We start from the raw sequence: 13970 nt of genomic DNA, 5'->3' as shown, positions 1-13970 counted from the left end.
ATATAATATAATAATATTATATTATAATATATATAATATAATATAATAGTATTATAATATAACACATAATATAATCTAGATATATAACTATTGTGTATAGATATAAAAGATATCTCTATATATCTATATTATGTTATCATGAATGTAATATATGTAGAATACCTAATATTATATATAGATATTTATATTATATGTCTCTCTATATAATATATAATATATCTCTATATATTTATAGATATATAATACATAATATATAATATATTATATATCTCTAGATAATATAACATATAATAAAATATTATAAAATATATAAAGATATATAATATATAATTATATTTTATATAGATATATAATCTATGTACTCTATTATATAACATATTTTATAGAGAGATAAAAATATATATAGAGGGATGCATAATAAAACCTGTGCATTTTGCATTAACCTTCGAATGTTTGAGGAAGAGCAATGCACACCCACCTTCTCCCCTCATGTATGCCATACGTTCAGGCTGCACAGTCACAAGCATGCTCATTAAATATCCATTTCCTGAACAGCAGTAAGAGTGAGAAACATAAATTGGACCATGTCATTGTCTGATTAAATCCCTCCAGTGGCATTTCATCACATCCAACATGAAACATGAAGCCTGTGAGGTCCTGCATAAACTAGCACCTGATTACTTCTTTGACATTGTCTCTTACTGCTGCCCCATCTCTCACTCCACTCCAGCCACACTGGCCTGACTGAGCACACTGGGCTGCTCCTACCTCAGGGCCTTTGCACTTGCTATTTTTTCCAAGACACCTGGCTTCCCCCTCACGTCACCCAGGTCTCTGTTCAAATGTCATCCCTTTGGAGAGATCTTTGTTACTGCCTAACTGAAAATAGCTCCACCCGTTACTCCTCTGTTTTCTTGCTCTGGAGCTCTTTTTTCTTTATCGTTTATCAGCTACTTGACATTATTTTCCTCTCCTACTAAAATGTGGGATTGCTGGGGCAGAGGCTGCATCCTCAATGCTTGACCTATACTAGGTGCTCAATAGAAGTTTGCTGAGTAAATAAACAAATGAATGAGTGAATTAATGAATCGATTGGACGATAAGGACCTCTCCTCATCCTGGTCATGCCTTTCTTAATGCTGTCTAGTTTTGTAGTGACCTCTTAAAAGGAGCTATCCAGAGGTGAACGCAATCTAGATGGAGTCTGGCTAGGCTCATCTGAAACTTTCCCCTCCTGGATGTGGGCAGTAATCATTATTAAAGAGGCCTAGGGGCCAGGCACGGGGGCTCACGCCTGTAATCCCAGCACTTTGGGAGGCCGAGGCGGGCGGATCACGAGGTCAGGAGATCGAGACCAGCCTGGCTAACATGGTGAAACCCCGTCTCTACTAAAAATACAAAAAATTAGCTGGACATGGTGGTGGGCGCCTGTAGTCCCAGCTACTCGGGAGGCTGAGGCAGGAGAATGGCGTGAAGCCGGGAGGCGGAGCTTGTAGTGAGCCGAGATTGCCCCACTGCACTCCAGCCTGGGTGAGAGAGTGAGACACCGTCTCAAAAAAAAAAAAAAAAAAAAAAAAAAAAAAAAAAAAAAAAAGAAGCCTAGGACAAAATGAAGTCATTTAGGGTCGTAGCCAAACATGGGCTTCTATAGAGCTTGCAGGTAACACAAATGCCTAGGTTTCTTTTACAAGAATTGCTGTTAGTGCTGCTCTCTCCCAGTGCAAGGTTGTATAACTAAATTTTGTATTCTGTTTCAAGAAAGTTGTCCCAGATAGATTGATCTGGCTGTCTCTCTCAGATCTTGTTTTTTAAACTCTTGATTTCAACCTGTCGATATACTTTTGAATTTTGATTCAGTCCATGGTACATTGTATGTGGCAGCTACCTATCACTGGAATGTTGAGTTCTAGAACATATCTTAGATCTGTGATTCAGGAATCAGGAGGCTACCAGCTCTGTCACCTCCACAGGTGTGTCTTGATGCTTAGGAAGCTGAAGAATAGATACTGAAACAATATTGCAGGAAACCTAACATTTCTGATCTTGTTTGCACGGATAACTAGGTGAAAGGGACAGGAAGAGGTATCTCAATTCTGCTGTCCAAATCTCATGTGCATAACGACAGTCTCAGGAGCATAGTTGGCAGAGTCTATAAACTGTTTCTATAACCTTTTCTGCAAAAAATCTGCGGGAGACGAAGGCAGCCTGGATGTGGGATGAATGGATTGAGGGAGCCAATTCTCAGGATATGGCATCTTAACAAACTGCTGACTTCCTGCTATGGTCTGAATGTTTATGTCCTTCCCAAATTCATACACTGACATCCTAACTCCCAAGGTGATGATATAAGGAGGTGAGGACTTGGGGAGGTGATTAAATCATGAGGGTAGAGCCTTCTACCCTTGACCCATGAATGGGTCAATGTTCTTATATAAAAGACCCCACAGAGACCCTTACCCTTCCATAATGTGAGATTACAGTGAGAAGACAGCCTTCTATGAGGAAGTGGGGTCCTCACCAGATACAGAATCTGCTGGTGCCTTGATTGTAAACTTCCCAGCCTCCAGAACTATGAAAAATACATTTATGTTATATATATATGCCACCCAATTTATGGTATTTTATTATAGAAGCATGAATGGACTAAGACACTTTACCATCTCCCAATTAAAACATGCCTTTTATCTCACTATCCTTGATATCAAATGGTACTTGACACAGAGTAAGCTTTCAATAAGCATTAGCTAATACTGCAGTGGATGCTTACTAAATCTGTGTTGAACCACTATTATTTGAATTTGGAAAACTCTGGTTTCAAAAATTTAGGCGATTGTCTGATAATGACCAGCCTTCTCTCCGAGTTCTTAGGATTTTGAAATGACACGTCCAGGATGCCCAAGGTTCTGGTCACTTTTTCATTTGCAACCTTTTCTTTTTGGGAGTCACAAGAAGGTCAGCCTACCATAAAGGTTAATCTGTGGCTTCTATTATCTTCTGAATTAGGAAACATTATCAAGTATCAAGACTCATCAAACATTTATCGGATCCTCTGCCTTTAGTAGACTCAGGTTTCTTTCAGCGCACAGTTGAAATTTCCATTCCTTTGAGGTCTTCCCAGGTTTGTAATTCTTATTGGGAAATTAAGAGAAAAGATGATTCCCCCACTTAATAGGCACTTGAACTTGGGCAAGTTGTTTGATATATTTGAAGTTGTTTTCTTATCTATTGACAGTGATAATACTGTGAAGGTTTTGTAAATATTAAATTATGCACTATGTAAATGTCCCCAGTAGGTTGCCTGGCAAAGTGCAAACACTTACTGAATACTAGCTACCACTTAAAAGAATGTTCTGTGTCAAATGTAGTACTACGTATACATATTTACTTTTTCCTTTCTCTTCTCCCTTTCTGAAATTTTTGAGTCTTTGCTCCTGGAATTTCCTTTGCGTGCAATGCCCTTTCCCTCTTTATCTACGTAAGAATCCCCTGTCTATAATTCAACCATTATAACACATGCCCATCTGCCATATGAGCTGTCCTGATCTCCCTGTCAGAGGTCCTTTAGCTCTGTGACATATCTATGGACAGCCTTTCTGTTTTATTGATTGCAAAGCTGGAAGAGTGAGTGAGCCTTGATCTATCTAACAATAACTCTGGTTCATAGGGCTTTTTTTTTTTTTTTTTAAAGAAGTTTTCTTCAAATGAAGGGTATTATTGTTCTTAAATTCTCACAACTGCCTCACAAACTCTGTTTACAGTTTGTTGCCATTAAGTTTCAGGATACTTGAGATGTGTATGCAAGAACTAGGGTCTCTTCTAGGCTGTTTTGTTTAAAAGTAAAACGAAACAGAAAACCTGGTGGAAGAGATATGGCAGAGGGCCAAGTTGCTCTGACAAAGTCCCAGTAATTCTTCTAATTTTGGGGGATGCAGAGGGTTTCATCACACACACAGGGGCTCATTAAGAGCAGTCCACACCATGACTCAAATGCATCAGTCCTCCTGTTAATCATCAGGTTCAGAGGATAGCCGGGTTGACTCTGGGGACAACGTTGAATGCGTGAACCTGAGAACTGAAAATCAGGATTAATGTTCCTTTTCTGTGCATCCAGATGCTTTGGAATTTGCTTCTCTTCTGGTATAATCTCATTAGTTCTTTTTTAAAATAGCAGCTTTTTTGGGGATATAATTTATATATTATACAATTCACTCTTTTAAACTGTACATTTCAGTGGTTTTAAATATATTTACAGAGATGTGCAAACATCACCATTATGCAATTTTAGGACATTTCATCACTCCAAAACAAAAACTCATTCCTGATAGCGGTCAATACCCCATCATCTGACAGCTGCTAATCGATTTTTTTCCCCTGTGGGTTTGCCTGTTCTAGATGTTTTATATAAATGGAATCATAAAACATGTGGCTTTTGTGGCTAGCTTCTTTCACCCAGCGTGATGTGATGTTTTCAAGGTTTGTGATGTTGAAGCACATATAAAGGCTTCATTCCTTTTCATTGCTGAGTAATATTTCACCCTATGGATATACCCCATTTCTTTTATTCATTCATCAGTTGGTAATGCTGCTGTGAACATTTGTGTTAAAGTTTGGTGTGGAAGTATGTTTACTTTCTCTTGGGTATATATATGAGTGGAACTTTTGAGTTACATGGGTAACTCTATATTTAACATTTTAAGGAACTGCCAAACTGCTTTCCAAAGTGACTGCACAATTTTACAATCTATTTTTCCACATCCTTTCTAACAGTTTGTATTAACTGTCTTTTAAATTTTAGCATCCTAGTGGGGGTAAAGTGATATCTCACAGTTTTGACTTGCATTTTCTAATGATGTTGAACAAACTTTCATTTGCTTATTGTCCATTTGTATATCTTCTTTGGATAAATGTCTATGCTAATCCATTGATCATTTAAAAAAAAATGGATTATGTGTCTTTTTATTGTTGAGTTCTAAGGGTTCTTTGTATGTTCTAGGTATTTGAACATTATTAGTTATATGATTTGTAAATATTTTCTTCCATCCTGTAGGTCATCTTTTCACTTTCTTGCCATATTGACAATAATGTATTCCAATTACAAAAAAGCAGATCTTCCCAAATTTAGGTCTTCTTTAATATATCTCGATGATTTTCTCTAATGGTTAGTGTGCAAATCTCACTTACTTTGTCAAATTGATTTCTAAGTATTGTAGACCTTTGATACTATTATAAATGTAATTTTCTTCTTAACTTTTAGATTGTCTATTGTTAGTGTATAAAAATACAACTGATTTTTGTATTTTTGTCTTATTTCAAGCAACATTCATGAACTCATTTTTACTAGTTTCACTTTTTATTTTTGGTAGATTCTTTAGGATTTTCTATATACAAGATCTGTGAATGGAGTTAGCTTGATTTCTTCTTTCCCAATTTGGATGGCGTTCATTTATTTACTTATTTGCCTAATTCCTCAGGCTGGAAGTACAAAGTTGACTAGAAGTGGTAAAACCAGATATTTTTGTCTTGCTCCTGATCTTAGGGGAAAGCATTCAGTCTTTCACCATTAAATATGATGATGTTAGCTCTGGATTTTTTGTAGAAGCCTTTTATCAGGCAGAGGAAGTTGTCTTCTCTTCCTAATTTGTTGAATGCCCTTCACTGTTGGGAAGGGGAATCACAGAAATGGCAGTTTTGCTTCCTCCCTGAGACAGTTCCACTGTGCTGGTAAGCACGTGATGACACCTTTGCAGCGGCAAGTGTAAACTTCCTTTTAGGTTTGAATCCAAACACATTCATTGAGTTAAAGCTCAACTTTTTGGGGCTTTCCAATCCAAATGGAGGGGCTTTATGATTGTGGTTGAAATGTGTCCTTCAAAGCTGTTTCCAGAATCACCCAACCCTTTGCCAAATAAGAGCTGCTCATTTTCTCATGAGGTTAAAAAGAATGTGAAAAAGGTGGATTGAAACATTATTAACTTTACTTACATATAATCTCTCCATAAAATAAAGCGATTTTCTTAGAACCTATGTCACTACTAAGCACTCTATGCCCAACACTTTGGAAGATGCTGAGCGCATGACAGCAGATGACGCAGACCTTACTCTCTTATATATAGAGTAATGGGGAATATTTGTTTGTTTTCGGTGTTTTAGCACTGAGATACTTGCTTAACATGCATTATATCATTTGGTCTTCATATCAATCCTGTGTGAAAAGAATAATTATTATCTTTTTATTTTCTTATTTTTAAATTTTTTATTATACTTTAAGTTCTAGGGTACATGTACACAACATGCAGGTTTGTCACATATGTATACATGTGCCATGTTGGTGTGCTGCACCCATTAACTCGTCATTTACATTAGGTATATCTCCTAATGCTGTCCCTCCCCACTCCCCCAACCCCACAACAGGCCCCGGTGTGTGATGTTCCTCTTCCTGTGTCCAAGTATTCTCATTAAGAACAATTATTTTTAAAAAGAAACTCACGTTTTAGAGAAGTTAAGCAAGGTCTCATGCTTGAAATGGGCAGACTCAAGGCAGTTGACTCCAGAATTCAAACTTTTTTTTTTTTTTTTTCCCCCAAGATGGAGTTTTGTTCTTGTTGCCCAGGCTGGAGTGCAGTGGCATAATCTCGGCTCACTGCAACCTCTCCCTCCTGGGTTCAAGTGATTCTCCTGCCTCAGCCTTCCAAGTAGCTGGGATTATAGGCACCCGCCACCATGCCCAGCTAATTTTTGTATTTTTAGTAGAGATGGGATTTCGCCATGTTGGCCAGGCTGGCATCGATCTCCTGACCTCAGGTGATCCACCTGCCTCTGCCTCCCAAAGTGCTGGGATTGCAGGTTTGAGCCACTGTGCCTGGCCACAGAATCCAAACCCTTATTCTCCATAGCACATTGCTTTTTTCCCCTGCTCTCTAAGAATTTACGCTCTCATTGCGGAGACAAGAAATACTGAAAAAACAGGGAACCCTAAGAGAGAAAAGTATTCATTTTAAGATTTTATTTGGAAACAAAATTTTAATGTTAAAAAAATGGCTAAAAGTCGCTTAGCCTGCTAACTCTCCTTTACAAGTGAAGAGACTTGGGTTTGCAGTGACAAAGCTAGTAACAGAGGAAGGACTACAAGTCAAATTTCTTTGTGCCAAGTAGTTTACTTGGGAAATATTTATTGTGTTCCTATTATATTCCAGGCAGGGTGCAAAGCTCTGTGAAGTGCAAGGATAACTGGTCCCTGCATTTGGAGAGATCAAAAGGGATAGAGCTGTCTTAAAAGAGATTGCAGATAGGCTGGACGCAGTGGCTCACCCCTGTAATCTTAGCACTTTGGGAGGCTGAGGTGGGTGGATCACGAGGTCAGGAGTTCAAAACCAGCCTGGCCAAGATGGTGAAACCCCGTCTCTACTAAAAATACAAAAATTAGCCAGGCATGGTGGCGGGCGCCGGTAATCCCAGCTACTTGGGAGGCTGAGGCAGAGAATTGCTTGAACCCAGGAGGCGGAGCTTGCAGTGAGCCAAGATCATGCCACTGCACTCCAGCCTGGGTGACAGAGTGAGACTCCATCTCAAAAAACAAAAAAAAAAAAAGGAGATTACAAACAATATGGTAACACAGCCCATTGTTGTTCTGTGTGAACAGGAGGGCAAAACTGGGGAGGCTCACAGCAGAGTGACACCTGACTTGAATTTTCATAAATATGTTGGTGTTTGCCAGGGAAATTAGGTGGAGAAGGGCATTCTAGGCCAAAGCAACAACGTATGTTAAGGAATGGAGGTATGAAAGAGTACAACTTGATCAAGGAACAGAAAATAGCTCTCTAATTAAGAAAACTTAACATTTATGAACACTATTCTATGCTGGGCATTGTGCTAGGTGATTTACATGGATTATTTCATGTAATACTCTCAAGAATCCTATGAGATGGAAACAGACAAGAAAACTGAGTTTTAGGATGGAGAAGTCATTTGCCTAAGGGTCATATAAGGTCTCACAGTTAAACTGTGGTCTTGCTGGGATTTGAATTCAGGGAGTTTAGTTTTGGAGCTAGGGTCCTATGGGCCTGGTTAAGCAGCTTGCACTTACCCTCTAGGTCAGTGGTCCTTAAAATCGCATCAGAAGCACCTGGTGGAGTTGTGAAACCAGATTCTGGACTTTACCCCAGAGTTTCTGATTCAGTAGGTAAGAGGCAGGCTCCAAGTATTTGCACTTCTAACAAGTTTCCAGGTGATTCTAACCTTGCTGGTCCAGGGACCATACTTTGAGAACTGCTTTGATAGGCAGCCAAACAGAAAAGTTTTAAGTTTGGGAGGATAATCATTAGATTTGCATATTGTTTAGGGCTTTCTGGGTGATGAATGGGAATAAATTATAAAAGAGAACTTAATGAAATGGTGGTCAGAGGGACAGAGAGTACAAACAGGAAGAGCAGTTATGAAGGACCTTTTTTTTTTTTTTTTTGAGATGGAATTTCGCTCCTGTTGCCTAGGCTGGAGTGCAATGGTGCAATCTCAGCTCACCGCAACCTCCGCCCCCTGGGTTCAAGTGATTCTCCTGCCTCAGCCTCCCGAGTAGCTGGGATGACAGGCATGTGCCACCCACGTCCGGCTAATTTTGTATTTTTAGTAGAGATGGGGTTTCTCCATGTTGGTCAGGGTCGTCTCGAACTCCCAACCTCAGGTCCACCTGCCTTGGCCTCCAAAAGTACTGGGATTACAGGCGTGAGCCACCGCGCCTGGCTGTGAGAGAACCTTCTAATGTGTGTCCAGAATAATGAAGCTGAAGGGATGAACCTGAACGTTATCACATAGGAAGATAATTTAGTAACTAACAGCACCTGATAATGGATGGCAGTAGTTGTCATTATTAACTAGAATCTGTAGACATGGTGTCTGGCAAGAAAAAAGGGAGGAAAGGATTGAAATGAACAAAAAGTGAATTGAATTTAAGGTTTTCCTGAAAAAAAGTGAAATCGGGAGGGTGAACTGGTTGTGTAGGTATCTGCATTTTGGACATGTTGAGTGGAGGCCCTCGTGTGGTGTAGTAGAGAGGCGTCACGCTGCAATGGAAAGAGGACTGAGCTGGCATAGGAGACCTGGGTTTTAGAACTGGCTCAGTCAATTATTTGACCATTTTGGGGATGTCCCATACTCTTCGAACCTCCATTTCTTTATCTGCAAGTGGAGTTTGTAGCCTGCCTATGTGAGTGAGACTGGAGGGTAAAATATGGGAGTCGCCAACCCTAGGGTAAAACTTTCTGTAATACAGTTGTTTTTCCTAATTATCCTGTCACTCATTTGTGTTCATATATCACATAGACACATTACAAACTAGGCTCATAAATGAAAAACTTCATGTGGCTTACAAGCCTTCAGCCCTTCTGCAAGGGGGAAATGTTCTCCATTCATCTGGACACTTAGCATGCAGGGTTTAGAGTAGCTGAAAAGAAATAGTTACGTTGAGTTTTGAGTTTTTAAAAATGTTTTATTATGAGCTAGAGTTAGGAACAAAGCTGAGTTATTTCCTGGGGGGGAATGCTTTTTAAAACCTCAATATGAATAAATGCATTTTTAGTGTTTAAAGTCCAGTATATATGTGTGTGTGTGTGTGTATATGTGTATATATGTATATATATGTGTGTGTATATATGTATATATATGTGTGAGTGTGTATATATATATATACACACACATATATATTTTAGTAATCTCCAGTCACAGCAGAAAGTGTTTTAAAGCTATTAGCTCTGTGCCTTATTTTAACTATTTAATTCTAGGATGTTAGCAAATGGATACCTATCTCCATATCTTTCTTATGATCTAATTGAAAAGAAGTGACTTCACTGCGTATATATATGGTTATCATAATCATTAAGTATCTATTAATTCAGGAGTCACACTTAATACCTTTCTGCCCCTCAACTCCCATATCCAGTTCATTAACAAGTCTTTTTTCCTAACTCCCCCACTTGTCTTCCTCTCCACGCTGCCATAGCCTCCTTGGTGCAAGCTGTCGTGATCTTTTGTCTGGCTTACTGCCAAAGTTTCCAAACTGATCTACTATATCCATTCTTGACTTCCTCTGATTCATATCTACACCGTACAGAGATTAATGCTTCAAAATCTGATTAAGCCTCCCCCTGCTTAAGCCTTTTAAGGGCTTTTTGTTGCCTTTAGGATAAAGACAGTATCACCTAACATGACCTCAGAGGCCCCACATGACTGGCCTCTGTTAACCTCTCCAGTCTCACTTCTCTTATACTAACTTTTGCTCTCCCTGCGCTAGTCAGACTGGCTGCCTTTTTGTCTTGTGGATGTGCCATGCCTCCATCTTACGCAGAATCTTTGTCGGTTCTCTCTCCTCTGTCTGCAATTCTTTGCTCCTCTCCTAATCTGGTTACTGACTCCCACACACCCTTCCAATCACAGCTCAATGAACACTTACTCCACAAATTCTTCTCTGACTCTCTTGACTAGGTAATCTGAATGATATTTGCCCAAATAGTGATTTACCTCTATATTTCTTCATTTTCCAGAGTTGTAACTTTACATTTATTTCTGTGCCTACTTGACGAATGTGGAGAGTAGGAGCTATGTGTGGGCCAGCTCCCTACATAGTACGACTGGTTCCCAGAAGAGTGCTTGGTACATTGTAGAAGCTAATGAATATTTGTGCAATATTCACACAGGGCAGAGATTGTTCTGGTGTCGGGGATCATACTTAGATTCCATAGGGAGTAAATGTAATGCATAAAATTTATGCCGTAAGTTAAAATCATTGAAAGATGCAACAGTGTTGATGTCAGCTTTCGATTGTGTAACAATTAATAGCACAGGCTAATTTGCATTTGGACAGGTATATGCCGTTCTTCTGCTGGAGAATCCTGTGGGACCATAGACTACCCATAAAACTTTGCTTCTGTGGTTTAGAATTGTAATTGTAAGACTTATACATATTTGCAGCCCTGGATTGTGGGAGCAATTGAGCCAGCTTGTCCCTCTATTAGCCATCAAAATTTTCTGCTCAGTTTAGACTAGTCAATTCTTTTGCAAAGATTGTTGTCCAGTTTTATTTTTTTTATTTATTTTTATTTTTATTTTTTATTTTTTTTTGAGACGGAGTCTCGCTCTGTCGCCCAGGCTGGAGTGCAGTGGCGCGATCTCGGCTCACTGCAAGCTCCGCCTCCCGGGTTCATGCCATTCTCCTGCCTCAGCCTCCCGAGTAGCTGGGACTACAGGCGCCCACAACCGCGCCCGGCTAATTTTTTTGTATTTTTAGTAGAGACGGGGTTTCACCGTGGTCTCGATCTCCTGACCTTGTGATCCGCCCGCCTCGGCCTCCCAAAGTGCTGGGATTACAGGCGTGAGCCACCGCGCCCGGCTGTTGTCCAGTTTTAATCTGAATTTTCTAATAGCTTTCAACCACAGCAAAACTTAAAAACAAGACAACAGACTTTTAAGATAGAATAAGAAGACTATCTATGGTGTTTTCTTACTTTTGTAGTGTATGTGCTATAGTTATTGCTAAATGATACTACAGAAAATGACATGGTTAATAATTGTCTAATATCATACATAATCTTAGGATTATTCTGGGAATAATGTTAAATTGAGTGATGCCAATTCTGCATAATGAGAAACTCTGGATGTACATACAGTTTCAATCAGTTCATGATAATTAATTACTTCAGGAAGCAAGAATGATAACCCTCTATCACTTATCTTTCAAATCTCACTGTTAACCTCAAGCCCTCTTATCTTCATCAGGGCTAGGGAACAAGGACTCATAGAATAATTTCATGAAAAGATAGATTGTACATTTATATAAATGTAACTACTGTATTACAATTAAGCAATACACACACTGCTGCTTTGTGTCACCAGCAAAGCAAATAAAATACTACTCTGCTTCTTACAGTTCGGAGATGAGTCCCCTGGAGGAAAAGCCATAGTTTGTCTTTAAGAGATCTAAACTTTATTGTCCAATTAATAGTGAATGCTATTAATAACATTAAAATTCCACTATGAATTAGACCAAACAATTCAATATGCAAGGCATAAATAAATTAATTCAAAGTAATTTATTATAATGCTCTACTTCTCTAAATGTGGTACTTATCATTTTTTTTGAGGAAACATGGATATTGTATTTATTAGACAAAGGCTTTATGTCAACCATCATTAGCATATTTAAAAAGCTAGAATAAAAACATGAACAAAAAGTAAAGCAAATGAAGAGAACAGTTTCCCTAAACAAAGTATGTCAGTAAACAAATAATTCAAAAAATAAACAAATAGAAATTCTGGAGCAGAAAAGTACACTAACTTCAATAAAAAATTTTACTAGAGTGATTTAACAGTACATTTGAGCAGGCAGAAGAAAGAAGTGGTGAGCTTGAAAATGGATATTCAAAAAAGTATACCAAAAAGTCATTTAAACCCCAAAGAAGGAAGTAATGGAGAAATTGAGAAGCAAAACTTCTAGATTTCCTAGAAGTCTCAGGTCATCATGCAGTTATAAATAGTTCAAGGCATCAAGTGGAGCATGGCCTAAAATTAAAGCTCTATATTATGTGCTGCCTGGATGTCTGAAATCAGGAGGACCTCAGATGATCTAACTGCCAGTTCCTCCTCTCAGTGGATATGATCCTCTAGCTGTCAGTTTTTCCTATCTGGGAAACCTAGTTTTTGTTTATCCCTAGGTTGAATTTTCCTGCGAGACCACAATTGTTGAAGCCAGTCAATCACATCTGCTGCAGGAACCAGGTCTTATCTCCATAAATGTGGTTCTTATCCGACTTTCATCAAAATAACCTATTGTGCCAGTTCTTGTCTGACCTCTAAACTCCTCTTTCTTCTCTCCACCTGCCAGAACTAATGAATCAGGATCTTGATAAGCAGGGCATAAACCTCAGCATTTTAAACAAGCCTCCAGGGTGATTCTGATGCCCAATAAAGTTTGAAAACCACAGAATGATTTGTAGGGACTGAGACTGTTGAAAGATTTGTTTCTAGTTCTAGGTTTTTTTCTGCCAGGGGGCAGTGTTCTCTGAAATATGGCTGGGTTAATAAACCATGTTGGAAGCTAATTTTTCAGTCTTTCTTATGCACTTCTTGTTTACTGAGCCAGCCACATGGGTCCTTATTACAAAATCTTAAACATCGTAGCAAGTGAACCTCTGGTAATTTAGTTTTCTTACAAAAGGTTTTGGACAAATTCCAGTCATTTTAATTGAATTTCTTAACCTACTTTATGCATTATCAGGCTTTTTTGTTTTTTTCAGTTTTAGGTAATGAGGGATAATTTTATTTTGTAGTTAATTTGATAGTCGAGGTAGGGACTTTGGTCATCTTGGTCATTCTCCTGACAGTTAATTTATAACAATAATCTTGCAGTAAAAATCTGTTTAACTGTGGCAAAATGATGTGTGTATGCACATGTGTGCTTGTGTATGTGCATGTATGTATGTTAACACGTTCCTTATGCACGACAAGCTGGTAAAAGACAAAGTTCTTTGGCAGAACGGTTAACAGAAATAGTGGCTGAGGGCTGGGAACGGTGGTTCATACCTGTAATCCCAGCACTTTAGGAGGCTGAGGTGGGCGGATCACCTGAGATCAGGAGTTCGAGACCAGCCTGACCAACATGGTGAAACCCTGTCTCTACTAAAGATACAAAAATTAGCTGGGCGTGTTGTCATGCACCTGTTATCCCAGCTACTCGGGAGGCTGAGACAGGAATCATGTGAACCCAGGAGTGGAGGTTGCAGTGAGCCGAGATGGAGCCATTGCACTCCAGCCTGGGCAACAAGAGTGAAACTCCATCTCAAAACAAACAAACAAACAAAAACAAAAAACAAAGAAATAGTGGCTGAGGTCAACTCTTTTGGATAATGGGTAACAAGCAGATCAACTTGGCTATTACAGCTTTTTCCCCTGCACAGATAGTCTGCATATAAGAGAAAAATGGATGA

General features: G+C 39.0%; 1 protein-coding gene across 13 annotated transcripts in view; it reads left to right on the top strand.

The window, feature by feature from the left end:
- Positions 1 to 13970, top strand: part of ENPP2 (ectonucleotide pyrophosphatase/phosphodiesterase 2) — a 118189-nt gene that overhangs the window by 20547 nt on the left and 83672 nt on the right. The window lies entirely within an intron of this gene.

This window comes from Macaca fascicularis, chromosome 8, assembly GCF_037993035.2.
Source record: "Macaca fascicularis isolate 582-1 chromosome 8, T2T-MFA8v1.1".
Taxonomy (NCBI): Eukaryota; Metazoa; Chordata; class Mammalia; order Primates; family Cercopithecidae; genus Macaca; species Macaca fascicularis.
The sequence above is the reverse complement of the archived record's forward strand: the minus strand, read 5'-3'. Positions and strand labels throughout refer to the sequence as shown.